The sequence below is a fragment of the Balaenoptera musculus genome, chromosome 2 (assembly GCF_009873245.2).
Source record: "Balaenoptera musculus isolate JJ_BM4_2016_0621 chromosome 2, mBalMus1.pri.v3, whole genome shotgun sequence".
Taxonomy (NCBI): Eukaryota; Metazoa; Chordata; class Mammalia; order Artiodactyla; family Balaenopteridae; genus Balaenoptera; species Balaenoptera musculus.
Window position 1 is genome coordinate 110,810,543 of NC_045786.1, and position 15,945 is coordinate 110,826,487.

General features: G+C 36.5%; 1 protein-coding gene across 2 annotated transcripts in view; it reads left to right on the plus strand.

Moving 5' to 3' along the window:
- The window catches only part of NPAS3 (neuronal PAS domain protein 3), an 864,939-nt gene that overhangs the window by 425,234 nt on the left and 423,760 nt on the right, over positions 1-15,945 (plus strand). The gene's annotated exons all lie outside the window — the stretch shown is intronic.

Sequence of the window (15,945 nt, forward strand, 5' to 3'; positions counted from 1 at the left end):
GTTGATGTACAATGTATAGTAGCTCGCTGTTCCCAGAATGATTGTGTGTGCTGCATTTGTAAGTGGACATATGTGTGTGTCTTTGGAGCTATATATTGTTTTTGGAAGAGCAAAAAAGTTTTGTTGTGAAAGTAGTGAGACATTTTTATGTGTTGTCAAATTTCAGTTGTTCTTTGCTTGAGTTTGTATTCATAAGTGCTTCCAATCCTAATGTTTGTTTCCCCAAATTACAGTCTCTGTCAGGGTGAGATATTAGAGTATATTTTTAAGTAAAAGGTGACAAATAGTAATAATTTGATTTTTTCCAGTGGCTTTCATGACAAATAAATGTGAGGGTGACTAGGGTGGACCTGTAGTTATTTAGTCTTGGAGAAAATTGATCACAAACTTAGCACCTCACTTACTCAAAACTTCTTCTCTTAAGGCTTTGCCATCAATTTGACCCATCTTCCTTTATCCACAGGGTAATTGTTCTACATTGTTTCTGTTTCCAGGATAAATGTTGCCCTTGCCAAAGCTTTTTTTCTTTACCATGTAAAATACATTTTTAACATGGAATTAGAGAAACAGACACATGTGGGATATTTAGGCATCTTATTTGAAAAAGATGGTTATGTTTTTCTTAGATGAGATTTGGGGTAAAAATAAAGCTAAACTCCAGATTCCTGTCCATTCAGAGTAATTTTTTGTTAAAAAAAAGGCCTCTATGGTGCTTTCATTTTCTAGATAGCCAAAAGTAGTGCTGAATCTACCATATTATTTCTGACAATATGTACCCTAGAAAACTGCTATCATCACATGTCCATGGTCAAATCAGAGTGGTTCTCCAAAATGGTTCCTTGGCTGGCAGCTTCAGTATCACCTGAGACACTTGTTCAAAGGACAAATTCCTGAGCCTCTCCTGGACCTAGTAAATCAGGATCTTCAGGGTGAAATCCAGGAATTTGTTATTTTTAGTAACCCTTTGAGATAATTTTGATGTTTTATTAGGTCTGAGATGTCACAATTCACATTTGCAAATTTAAGGCCCTGAAAAGTCTTTCTTTATTTATTTTTATTTATTTCGATATTTCTCATTTCTCCACTAATATCTGTTAACATCCCATAGAACTGATGTTTCTTGAACTACACCTTGGGAGATGCTATTCTATTGTGCACATAAAGTTTTGAATTACCTTTGCAGTAGATTAGGTTCAGGGATACAGAGAGGATATTTCTTTCTAAATCTTTGAATTTTTATTTCCCTCTTTTCTGTACATTTTTGTGCATAATCTCCTTTATAAGTTTTGTATGAGTGATACCATATATACCACTGTCCCTCTGTATTTGTGGGGGATTGGTTTCAGGACCCCTGTGGATACCAAAATCCGTGGTTGCTCGAATCCCTTATGTAAAATGGCATAGAATTTGTATATAACCTACGCATGTCCTCTTATATACTTTAAATCATCTCTAGATTACTTGTAATACATAATAACATATAAATGCTATATAGATCGTTGGTAGCATGTGGCAAGTTTAGATTTTCTTTGTGGAACTTTCTGGATTTTTTTCGAATATCTTTGATCCGTGTTGGTTGAATCTGTGGATACGTACGGCCAACTGTACATTGTTAGATTCTGATGTGATCCAGGATGACTCCTATTTATATTCTGACGCAGTCAGTGCATAAGACTTTGTCAGTGAGAGAAATGGTTCAAACAGTATTCTATCATCCTGTAAATTCTCTCTGGAAATCTTGAGTTCAGTGTTCTGTAGGGAGGCGGACTTAGGAGCTGCAAGAATTTGAAACTAATTTAAAACACAAAACTTAGGAATTTGAATGGAACATAAGCTCAGTGAGAGCAACGTAGAGTTATAATACAGGATGGCTGTTCCCAGTGCCAGTTCAACATTGGACTCCATTGAGAGAGCAGAGGACCTAGATGAGGCTGCTGAGCTCTCTGCTCTTTGGTTTGGTCACACCCGCCTTAGACAACACTCTTCAAGAGAAACATAGGCAGCTGGATGTCATTTGGAGTGGAATAACTAGATGGGTTTGTGAACTAGAAATCGTGTCACATGAGGTGTGGCAAAGGGCTTGGTGAAGTTACGTGTGCAAAACATGTGGCATAAAAGGGACATTAATATCCTCTCTATCTATCTGAAGGCCTCATGCCAAAAAAAAAGGATTAGATACATTCTGTGTAGCTTCAGAGTGTAGAAAGAAGAGAAAGGGGTGAAAATTGAATAGAAAAAAAAATCACCTTCATATAACAAAACTTGCAAATAGGGCTGTCTATATGTCCAACATGCTCAAAGCCTTTAGCCTTAGGAGAAGTATAGGTGGCTTGGTAAGGATGCTTTCAAGAAAGTCAGACATCCAAGTGTGGTTGCACTAGGTAGTCTTGAAATTGTCATAGAAACTAGAAATTCCTATCATTAGATTCTAAAACCAAAGGTTATGGAGGGGAAGAACTGTATATGCTTCTCAAAATGATAAGCTAGAATTGTAGGCAGGAAGGGGTTGGGAAGTAGTAGTAACAAGAAGGGCTTCCTTTAAGCTATCTGGTTAGATATCTTCCCTCCTAGCAGGATAACTCTTGAACCCATAGATCTGTGTCTGTACCACATTCAAAGTATCTCAGTAGTATGCTAGGGTAAGATGATTTCCTTATTTTCCTTCAGGAGGTTCCATAGTTGAATCTGGTTGATTCATGGGCACTGGGATGAATTCTTTCTTCCTTCCTTCTCTCCTACCATTCTTTCATTTGCAAATATCTGAAAAAAACCCTGTGTGGTCAACAAGGTAGGCGTGGTCTCTAATATCACAGTTTATCATCATTATGAAAAAAGAAAAAAATTAAATACTTAGTAACAACAGAATTTGCTGTAGTAGGCACATAGCTGCTCTCCTTAACTAGTTTGCAGTCATTTGGTTAAAGAACCAGGAGGCTTCATAAAGTGAGAAGCATCACAGTGGTCAAGTACTATGGGGCTGCGAAAGAGCGAGGCTCTGAATTTGCCACAAGGCATCAGAGAAGACGTCTCAAGTTGTTGATGGATGAATAGGAGTTTATTAGGCAAATACAATGGAAGAATATTGCCATCAAAGAAATGTCAAACACAAAGGCATGGGGGCAAGTCATAATAGATCTTGTTTGGGGACTGGTAAGATGTTCAATTTGATGGCTGTGTTACGTGCACAGGGGAGCACGTAAGAGATAAAGATGGAGAACTTATGATCCATATTGCACAGGCCCAGTGAGCCAAGCCAGGATTCTATAACCAGCAATGAGCCTGTGGAGAAGGCTTTCATACAAGAGAGTGACAAGGTAAATATTTGGTTTGTTTCTGGAGTTATTATTAAAATACAGTCTAGGAAGCCTTTGGATTGTGAGAGGCTATTATAAAGAGACAATTTAGGAAATTATTACAACAGTTCAAATGAAGATCTTATCCAAGATAGAAGCTCTATTAATGGAGACATGGTATGGAATTGGGATAGAATTATTGGCACCTGGTATGAATTAGATATGAAAGGCTAAGGAATGATAGGATTTAACAATGACCACAGGTTTTCTAGACTGGTAACTACCTACCTAATGATACTCTTGCCTGAGAGAGGTTGAAAGGGATATCCTCTTACATAGCCAAGTCCGTAAGAGGTAAGCAGTTGGAAACCAGCGTCTGATCCTCTAGAGCAAGATCAAGGTAAGGGATAAAAATAGGGCTGGGGATTACTGATCACTAGTGTGTAGATGAATGGTAGTTCAAATCAAGCAGTGAGTTGCAGACCGATGGAAATGATATGGAACAAAGAGAGAAAAGGGTTGAGGAGAGGCAACCCTGTATATATCATCACTTTAAGATGCAAGTAGAAAATGAGAAAGGAGTAGATAGAAAGATAAGAGGAAACCACAGGATTTGATTTTGCTTAAGGAAGGAGTATCAAGGTGACTGAGGATATAAATCCTTCAGTAGGGTAACCACTGAAGAGATGTCATGGGTTTTGTCAATTAAAACAATTGCAGTAAAAATTTAGGTGCAGAAGACAAACCGAAAGAGTGATAGAAGTGTCTGGATGTTTGCGGTAAAGGATGGATGGGAGATGAGAAGGTAGTGTTACAGGAAACTTTTGTATTTAATATTGTTTAGAGTATGTTTATATTTCTGAGATTCATGGGGTCAAGCATTGGTCAATGATATGCTCTTTAGCAATCAACTTTTTAAAAATCAATATCTAGTGGTCATGTCTGCATTAGGAAAGGATAAGCTTTCATTATTATTAATGGCTATATGCCATTCCATACTGTGGATGTATCATAATTGACCATTTTTTTTTTGTCATTGAGTATTTTGATTATACCTAGAAGCTTGCATTTCTAATGAAAATACCAAGGGAAGTGTGTTTTAATTAGAAAAGGCCTAATCCAGTTTGATTTTAGCTTAAATTTATTGAATTTTTGGTATGTATTAAGTTCTATGTATTGTGCTACTCTGCTTATATCATCAGTTAATACTTACAATATGTACCTGTGAGACAGGTGCTCTGATTGCATGTCTTACAATTGAGTAAACTAAGACTTCTTAGAAAATTCACATAACTGACTGACATTCACATGGCTACTTAAGTGAGAGCTGAATTTGAACCCAGGATGTTAGATTATAAATACTTGCCAAGAAATGATGAGGACATTTTAAAAGACAATGGTAATAAAAGGAAAGAATTTATATTTGGAGTGAACAGGATTAGGGTTTTGATGGAATTGGAGGGTAAAATAGAGATCAGTTCCGAACACCAGGATGGGGCTCAGGAAATACCTGGGTATTCTCTGCACCAGGTGCCAAGCCTCCCTGTTCCCCATGCCCCCAGTGATGTTTTGTGGAAAAGCGTGCAAAGGACCCCTTGGTGTAGAGAGCTGGGGGTGGGGGATGAAGATAGACTGCTTAATTTTTGATCCATCCATTCTGTGGGCTACAATATATGTGTTTGCTGTGTGCATCTTATTAGCCATATATTCTCTTAGGAAAAATTAGAAAGTTTGGTGGATCCTTTAAAATGTGACTTCTTTCCTCCTGAGAGGGGAAAAGAAATAAACATAATGGTGATTCTGTCAATATAAAAATCAACTGTTGCAAAGTTATTTTCCAATTTAATGATCCAATACCAGTGTATGTAGGCAAGGCCATCGCCCAGGCTGTGTACTGTGTAGTTCTGGGACCACCATTCACATCATATACACAAAAGCCTCACTGCTGACTATGACCTTAGTAGCCCCAGTGAACCTGTAACTGTTTCAGGCATGGATTTCAGGACAGGGGCATCTTCTGCAGGAGATGTGAGGCATTCAAGGGATGTCAGCCTTGCAGCTGCACAACTATGAGGTATAGGCACTGCGCCTAATCAAGGCGTTTATTTGACTTTATTCTTCTTTGACTCTTATTAATAAGAGAAGGAACAGGAGGGCAAGGGGTCAAGATTGAGAACTGTGCTATTTGTGACAGGCTAAGTAAAAATCCAAGAACTTTAGGTCACTATGTGAAATCTTTCCTGAATATAGTACTTGTGACTAAGCACTAATTTGGTTCCTGCTTTAAAAGCTTTCTTTAGGCATTATTGTTCTCACTTCATGATTCCTTAATATTAAAAATATGAGTGGATATTTACTTTTACTTTTCCAGTTTAGAGACCAGATAGAATATTCATATTTTACTTCATCAAAGTTAACGAAACAGAAAATGGTAACAAATATCATCTTTGTAACTCATAAAATTAACTAGTGGAATGACTTTCCCTTAGGTGCCAGATTTATGAATGGAGTGCTTTAATTATTTGCATGCCCTTAGCAGAAGGGTTTAAGTTTTTTTTTATTCTGTAAATAAAGCTTATATAATTGTTATATGAAATTGTGGTATTGTTTTTGCATACTCCATAGTAATGCCACTTTACTTAACCTCACAGGTGTCAAAACAAAGCAATCAGATCAAACCTTGTATGTGGAAGATCTTTAGGATTTATATTTGTATTCACTGTGAGCACATTATGGTGAACTACAGATAGGTATATGTTATATAACTGACATTGAGTAATACATATCATTACTAATAACTATTACTTATAAACTGAAGGATGGTTTTTATCCATAACTAGTTTTGGATATTACAATAAATGAAATTTTGTGAGTTGGATGAATGTAATCATAAGTACCCACACTTTTGTATATAAATGATACAGAACTAAAATTATTATTTAAATGAAGTCTTGGGAGAATAAAAATATTCTATAAGAAATGCCTTAAAGGGAGATAATGGTGGAAGTGTGGTATCCCAGTGTTAGTTTTGGATTTGTCTATGTTGCATGAACCCTCCTATATCTGTTATTGACTCTGCATTATTTCTGGGTATTAAGACATTTTTGTATTACTCTTATGGCATTCAAACCCCATAAATGAAAGAGAATACCATGTGCAGACCCTTTGAGGAAGACCAAGAGAGACTCACCAAGAACATTTCAGTATTACAGTATAGCACCTGAGGGTCTCTGCCTGGGAGTGCACAGAAAAGGCTGGGCAGAGAAGTCGCACGACTGCCTGTCTTCCTCAGCATAATTAGGGAAATAATTGTTCTTGAAAGGATTATTTTTTGGTAGAACAACTCTCTTGTAGAAGACGGATATGGCCATCACCTTAGCAGACTAGTTTAACTAAAGTATGTATTTTCTTAAAATGGTGAAAAAGAGGGGAACTCAAATGTAGCTATTTTTCTATTTGATAAGCCAAGTCGTCAGAGGTTTGTGTGCGTTAATATGGACGATGCCACCGATCTCAGTGAAATGTAAGATTTCGATCATGTGGTTTTTCTTTCTCATAACACCTTCAACCATGGAATAGAGAGTAAAAGTGAAAGAAGAGCCTAGATTTAAAAGAGGATGTTATGGATGAGATGTAGAATAAAATAAAATTAGGATTTACATTTAAATATCTATGTTTCCATTTTTAGTCATATTTTGAAGATCGCTTAAGGGCATACCCTGGAATCATGGTTGGTCTACATACTATTTTGGCCCTGCAGAATTCTTGTTAGACAAATGAGAACGTATAGATTCTCTCCCAGAAATATTTAAAAATTTGGGTTAGTGTAGTAAGGAAAAGAAAATGAAAATATCTTGTGACGTTTTGTATCTTTGTTATCATTTCAGTATTTCTAGCCACAGCACTGCTTCAGTATCTGAGACCCACTCAATTGTAGAAGACTAAGAAGATCCTTTAGAGAAAGTAGACATATAGGCAAAAGAGCTACTTACCACTGTGTTGGAGTGGGGCTGGAGAATGCCAAATCTGTTATTAGCATCTTCTGTCATCTCATTCAGCAAGAGACAATAAAAGGTAGACTAGTGCAATTCAAACATCTGGACAAAGAAAAGTGAATAATACCTAAAACAGCTCAAAAACTGACTTATACAAACATAAAAATTATTACATAAGATGCTGCCTAGCCAAGTCAACATTCGTTTTACATTTGATGGCAGTGTTTTCAAAAGACTTCTGTGAGAGCTAATATGTTAAGTGTATTTTCTGTCTTATTGATGAATTGGAATTTTACCCTTATTTATTATTTTATTGGAACTTACAAGTATCAAAGAAATGATCATCTCTAGGAAAATGATCATTATTTTATTGGAACTTACAAGTATCAAAGAAACGATCATCTCTTACTCCTTATGGCCCTTGTTGGCAAAGTGGTATCCTGCCGGACATCAGTGCTAAAATAAAATAAAATTCAACTAATAGAGGCATTCTCTAGCTGTAATAGAGGAAAGAGAAAAAGGTTAGTGACCCTGCAATTTCCCAATGATCCAGAATGGTAAGAAAATGTAAAACTAAATATAGAAAAAGAGAAAGTTAGTGAATATATTTGCATATGCAGATTAGCTTAATTGATACTGCTTGCCTCTACAGGGATTTTTCATTACAAACTGGAGTGCTACATTGTTCAGCTCATATTGAGTAATTTAGTAACTAATGAGACCAGTTTGCACTAATTTGCATATGATAAATGAGCTTAATTGCAGTAAATAACTTGGAGGCATAATTACTTAATTTTCCTGTGTTGCACGGCTTTTAAGTTCACGTATGAACAACTCAAGATAATTTTGCATATTTAAATTAGTTGCTTTTAAATTTTCTTGAACAACAACAAAAAAAAGGAACACACCTTATCAATTGAGCTGTAAAACAATTGGATGTAAGGCTTAGAGTATTTTTATTTAAAAAAAAAAGGAAAGCAAAGAAAAGCAGAAATTTGTCCATTGTTCTCTCTAATATCTTTACCTCAGATAAGATGTCAGCATTGACATTAGGAAAATGTTTTTCATGTTGGAAGTTAATTCACAACTTCTATTAGTAACTGACCTGGGTGTAAACCAAAGTGTATATATGAGTGAATCATAACTTTTGAAATAGGGTTTATTAAAAAGATGTGTTTTGTCCCTTATCTAATTTGGCAAACCAATATCAGAGGAGTCAATTGGATCTGCCATCTGCAATGTGCCTATCTTCTAAGTTGCTGGGCTTGGACGAAGCAGACATCACTCTGACCTTAGCATGTATTTTCTATCTAGATTAATGTTTCGTCCTTATGAAATTGGTTTCATTGGAGACTCTCGGTGTGGTTTGCCAAGAATTATCTCACTGGTCTTCACATGAACTCAAGAATGTATGTTTTATCAAATCTCCATTTGCAAGATTGAAAAACTGAAGCACACAGAGGGTGATGACTAAACCATTATTTCATAATACTATATTGCCTTAGAATTTCACTTTGAGGGGGAAAAAGTATAAGTTATTCAAAATTAACTTCTTAAGTCATATAACATCATATTCATGATTATGAGAAAATATTTTATGGTTGTGAAAATTTTAAAGCTGTCATTTAAAAAGTCATTGATTCTTTCACTCATTGTATAAAAAACAGAAGGGGATGTTAGGGTTATTCATTTGCCACAATATGGAAAAATAACTCCTGAAACTTTTCTTGAAAAGGCTCAAGTCCATTAAATTCGGTATAAGCATCCTATATCTTTAAGAGATGGGCCAAAGCAAGTGTTAATAGTAGTATATCTCAAGTGGAAAATTTGGGTCCTTCATGTAATAGGTGCTCAAGAAGTAACTGATGAATAAATGAATGAACAAATAAATTCTTACCAAAGTCACATTTAATCCCAGAACTAGGGCCTCCTCTCACCTCTGTGTTCCCAGCCCCGTCTGTCCATATTTTCTAGGTGTGTGACAGAGTATGGCAGATTCTTTTCGTGCATGCATTTTGGCATCCAACCAACTTGAGCTCACATCCTGATGTGTCCACTTATTAATTATGAAAACTAAGACAGTCTCTTGCCCTCTCTAAGCCTCAGTTTCTTCATCTTTAAAATGGAGAAAACAGTAGTAGAAGTTTTCCCGACAGGCATGTTGTGAGGATTGAAGGAGACAGTATAGTTAAACATGCTTAGTATAGAACCTGGCATGTAGAACGTGTTTAATAAACATCTGCTAGTATTTCTATGTGTTCTGTAGTCCAAAATAACGGCCAGGTTTTTAAAGAAAAATGTTCATGCTTATCGGGAGCATTACCACACAGGAATTAAGGATCATTATCAATAAAACCCTCTTAGGTTTAAAGCAAGATAAATAATTTTCATTGAACACAACCTAAACTATCTGTTTACATAAGTGGTATTTATATTTGGTAGTGTATACTGGTTTACAGTAAAATTTTAAAATTTGGCAGTAAGAATATATTTTCACCTTGGGAATGAAAATCCTTCTATAACAACTGAAGGAGTTGTCAGAATAATCTCATTAGCAATCTAGAAGCAACTAGAAAAAGTAGAGTTTGTAAAGTGACTCCGGATACTACATTTCTTTTAGACCAAAATGTGATATGCCATTACCCTTCTCATCATACTGTACAGTCTCCTCGATTTGCTTAGAAAAATGGGAGTAAGCAGCCAATCAGAAGTCCAGAAGAGCTAGAAGACAAAAGCAGCCATCGCTATGGCTATAAATTATGCTGAAGAGACATTGACGTGCATATATGATTCTCCTCATGCACATTGCACTAAGTCCATCATCTGTCATGCCAGAAAGGGCTCCTTTCCACATCAAGAGCAGAAGGGAGGCCTTCCCAGGAGAATTTTCATGATGGTGTGTTGTATATATGTGGCAAGTACAGATCCCTTTGGGTTTTCATGTACCTTACTAAGTTGCGTGGTAAATATGTGTCATCATTCACAGAGAAGTAGTGGGAGAGGTGTGGGTAAGGAGAAGAGGTTTGAGGTAACTGTTACTGTGGAGGAAACTGTGGTTTTGGTCACATGACTGCAACTAGTACTAATTATAACTGGGGACTTCCTAGTCACAATTAGGTAGCCAGGATCTAGGAAAATGAGACAATAAGTTTAAAAATCCTAAGCTTCAGTTTAGTAAATATTTACTGAATACTTAGTTTGCATCAGAGACTAGGGAAAGTATCAAGATACAAAGGTGAGTCATGGTTTTGCCTCTCAGCATTCCCACTGTGAATAGAGAAGACCAAAAACAAAACAGACCAGCATAATTCAGTGTAACATAGACTAGTGGCTTTGAATCCCTGCTCTTAGTTATGTAGACTTGGGCAGTTTATTTAAACTCTCTAAGCCTGAGTTTCCTTAACCCCAAATGGAGATAGTAGCAGTTCTTACCTCAGAGACGGCTGTGAGAATTACGGATGGGGTACTCGCATGGTGCCTGGCACATAGTGAGTGCTCTGCAAAAGTTGGCTGTCGCTGCATCCTGGAAGTACCAGGAGAGAATCAGGTCACCCAGCTTGGGGCTGGTCAATGAGCACTTTCTGTGGCTACAAACTTAAAATTACACAGTTCACCCACCACACACACACCCCTTTTAAGTTTGGTTTTGATGTGGGTCTCAGTAGGGGTAGTTTGAGGGTCCTAGCCTCACACATACATTCTCCTAGTGTGGTCCCGTACAGTAACACTGCGGCAGGGGAGGAAAATAGGGCAGCAATATCATTGTGGTTGGGCAGCTTGTGTTTGGGACCTGCTGATAGGAAGATTGTTTGCAAGGTATGGAAACGTATCTTTAATTCTTTCTCAAGTGGTAAGGGTGGCCAAATTATTTGGAGATTAAAGGGGAACAGAAAGATACTTTCAATTTTAAAAGTGGATGGAGGTCTTAGAAAATCTTAGGGTTACATGTCAAATATGAATATGAATAATTCCCTGATGATAAAGATATTTGCAAATCTGGGACAGATTCTTGTTCTTTTGGCTTTAGAATAGTCCTTGGTGTAGTAAACATTATATTCTTGTCACCAGCATCAGCTAGGAATGACATAGAATAGAGTGACACCAGCTGATTATCGTTTATTAGGGACCCAAAACTCAGTCAGTACGGCTAAGGTTGCTTTCTCATCTGAATCTCCAGAACTTCATAAGTCTTTTGGGTTTGAGGAAAGTTTGGGAGTGGGAGCTCGGTGGGTAATGTGCCTTGTTTCCCAAACTAAGCTGATGGCAGACATCTGTGAGCATCCAGGAACAGCAGTATTCTACAAAACACACTTGGGGAAAGTCTGGCTTAGAAGAATTGAATCCAAATTAGTTTAAGGTATTTTTTTAAATCTCTAAATAAAATAAGAGCTAAATTGAATGCATAATTGAACAATTTTTTTAACATCTTTATTGGAGTATAATTGCTTTACAGTGGTGTGTTAGTTTCTGCTTTATAACAAAGTGAATCAGTTATACATATACATATGTTCCCATATCTCTTCCCTCTTGCGTCTCCCTCCCTCCCACCCCTCTAGGTGGTCACAAACCACCGAGCTGATCTCCCTTTGCTATGCGGCTGCTTCCCACTAGCTATCTATTTTATGTTTGGTAGTGTATATATGTCCATGCCGCTCTCTCACTTTGTCACAGCTTACCCTTCCCCCTCCCCATATCCTCAAGTCCATTCTCTAGTAAGTCTGTGTCTTTATTCCCGTCTTAACCCTAGGTTCTTCATGACCCTTTTTTCTTTTTTTCTTTTTTTTCTTCTTTTTATCTTTTTCTTATTTTTTCTTAGATTCCATATATATATGTTAGCATACGGTATTTGTTTTTCTCTTTCTGACTTACTTCACTCCGTATAACGGACTCTAGGTCTGTCAATTTTTATATGATACAATTTTTATATGATAATGTCACATCTGTAATCTACTTCACTAGCTTTTTTTCCAGAGAATTTTATTTTATTATTTTAATTTTTATTTTATATTGGATTATGCAGCTGATTTACAATGTTGTGTCAGTTTCAGGTGTACACCAAAGTGATTCAGTTACATATATACATATATCTATTCTTTTTCCGATTCTTTTCCAATATAGGTTATTACAGAGTATTGAGTGGAGTTGCCTGTGCTATACAGTAGGTCCTTGTTGATTCCACTAGCTTTTTTAAAACAAAGATTATTACAGAAGAATCTTCCATATGTAGTTGTCCCTCTTTGTGTGTGTTTGTGCACATGTGCTCATGTGTGTGGTCAAATTTTAAAAAAGATTTTTTTTTTAACTGTGCAAAGTAAAAAAACAAAGAAAAAAAAAGAAGGAATATGTTGAAAGGTCAAAAAATACAGGCAAGCAACATCAAGAAAATAAAAATCAAATATTTCTCCGTCATCAGAGGTTCTGTTTCATTTGATTATCTGTAAATCAACCAAAATGGGATTGTGATCCTACCAGGCTCCATCCTCTCTCAGCTGCAGGCAGGTGCCTGTGAGCCAGCCCAGGAGCTGGGTCACATGTTCCCTGATCACCAAGATTCCAGCTGTTTTTATTAATGTCTGGTAGCACCTTATGAATATCACTTCCCGGATACTTGCCAACTCAGGATCTGATGATTTAGGACTGCAAGGTAAGGAATTCATGTGACAGTGTTATTTTGTGATGGCAGAATAGAGCTCTGCCTAAGAAAAGAAAAAGTCATACCGTTTGCTTTATCTCTGTTGGGAAAAATAAACATTAGGGTAAATTAGTTGAAAATATTATAAACATGTATTATTCTGGTTGAATAAAATATGTAACTGATGGTTGGATAGCCCACAGAGAAGAGCCTAGTCAAATTCCCATGAGGCCAGATAACTGCTACAGGAATTGTCAGGTCAGAGCAGCTGTTTTCCTCATTTCTAAAGATATAAAAAATGCAGGTGACCTTTTAGGCCACCAGAAAAATGCCCTCTGAAATAATCCACTCTCATACTTCATTTTAGGGTGATACAATGTTTTAGTAAATTTAGTCTGTTATAGAGATTAGACCAAGGGTAGAATTGACCTAAAGAAACAAAAAATTCTTTTTTTGAAAGTAGGAAGCCTGTGAGTTCTACATAAATACAAAGGCCAATGATAATATCAATGACTTCTTTAATTGCATCTTTAATCCATAAGGATAGTTCAATGACATTTTAAATTATACTTTTAGAATTGTAGTCACATAGAAGATAAAACTCAGTAACTATTTAATAATGCATAATAAGATCAACTGTATCCTCTCTTGAGATCACATTTAGGTGGACTGAATGTAAAAGTCCAATCCAGAATTTAGAGCATTTAATCTTCTGGAAGGCATTGTTGGGTCTTTCTAAATATAAGATACCCAGGCCTGGTTCTTTGAGTTGGTACCAGTTATCTCTGCTGAATGATTAGTTGCACTAGATTCTCAGCTAAGCTGTATTATTTTTTTGCAAGGAATTGGATTGTTGCAGATCAAACTGTTCTCAGTACTAGAAGGTTACTGATCAGTTTGGGGAATTTATGCTACAGATTGTTTACTAATTGGTAATCATTTAACCTGGTTTTACTTGAAGACTACAGTATAGTTAGGTTGTTTTTAGTGGGGAACAATTTCACACCAAAATAGAACAATCCCTTCTCAGGACACATTTTCTACTAAAATTGGCAGGATACCTCAGTCACTACTGCTCATTGTGACTTCACTGTTAAGTATCTGAAGGATTCCATTTGAAAAATGGAACTTATGTATAGGGAAGACTCATTCTGCTAAGAACATATGAAAGTAAGGAACTTCCAGATTCTCTAAAATTGAAAGATTAAAGCTGTATACAAGCAGAAAGTCAGCTGATCCTTGTTCCCTGGGTACAGATTTAAAATACAGAACTATGCAAAAGTTTGGGGAATAATAACATTGTATTAGCACACATTTGTTGAGACTTAATCTATATCAGGCACTCACTGAGTGAGCTGCTCACACGCATGATCTCGATTGGTTCTCTCACCCATCTTTTGAATTAGATACTGTTATTATTTCCATTTGAAGGATGAAGAAACTGAAGTTCAGAGTGGGGAACTGACTTGCTTAAGGACCTGCAGCTGTTATTAGCTGGCACAGCTGGGAATGGAACCCAGAAGCGGAAGTGGGAAAGAGACAGAGAAAGGAATTATAAGGGAAATATTAGGTAAAATTGTTTTACAGTTGAACTTTTTCAAGTGGCATACTTTAAGCTATGGTTTGAATGGAAACTAGAGGACATGCACTTTTGTTTAATAAAGAAATATTTGCCCTGAGCAGAAGACAACATTTTAAAGCTTGTCATTTCATTTCTGGGAAAGTATTTGAGGAAAATGACATGGCTCAGCCCTGTTTGCTAACCATTTTGTTGTCTCCTGCTGAGACTTGCCATTTCCATAGCCAGTGGGCTGAATTGAATCAGACAGAAGCAATAGGTCATTAACAGAAATGGAGACTTGGGGCAGCCTGCAGAGGCTGAAAGAGAGGCGAAATCATTTTGGGCCACATCAACAAATCTGTGTCTAATAGCATCTCATGCAACTATGTTTGGAGAGGTTAGCCTGATTTTCAGAGAAACTTGAGAAGCTTTAAAAAGCACAAAGTAATTTTTCCCCAAAGCGTGCCATGCTTAACATGAAAATATGAGTAGGAGAGGGTGCTCTACTTGTTTCCACATGCTGCATTTCCCCCTTTAGTCACACTCATTGAAAATAACTGTTTAAAATCCATTTAGTTAAAAAAAAAATCCAGGTTTTTTTTTTTTTTTACCAATATCTGCATTAACCTTGAGATCTTTAACTTGTAGCATTCATCCAAATGGAGATTATATTATTTATTCTGATGAATATCTTAATTATTTGTGTTTTCTCAATCCTTGGAGCTTCTTCTGGATTATTGAAATTGGGGTTGGGAGGAGAGGTTTTGCCACCGATATGACTGCCCATCATTTTTGGTATTGGTGAGGCTATTCATCTTAGAAAATATGTATAACTAGCCTCCTCTGAAATGTAGACCAATTTAGCAGGGGCAGGAAAAATACAGACCCTGACTCAAGTATTCAATGTCAAGTATTCAATGACAGCTTGCTATAATAAGACACACTAAATACAGATTTGGGGAATATTTAGATGTTGTTCCTTCTCTCAAAGAATTTCTAATGAATTTTTGTATCCTAATCTGGAATGATAGGTACAGGTCTAGAGGCAGGATCCTAAATTCCAATGATTGCATTTACAATTGATTAAAACTTAGGGAATGCAATACCATTTTCAGGGCCAGCTATATGCTTAAAAATTCCCCCATTTAGATATACATGAACAAACCCATGTGTGGTTTTAGGAGAGAAAATTCCAAAATGATTGCATGTGTGTCTTGTGTCTCCTACTAGATCATAAACTCAAAGATGGGAATCATGTCTTGTTCATCTTTGTGTCTTCTGCTCTGAGTCGGTACTTGTAATACATTTGTAGAAGGACTTAAATTTGTGTAAAGAATTCATGTAACTTCTAACAGATTGATCATTAATTGCCTCTTATGTTTTGGACAGCGTTATTAAGAAGTCAGCGATACTAAATGATTCCAAGATGTATTCTTATCACTTGCAGACATTTACATGCTGGGC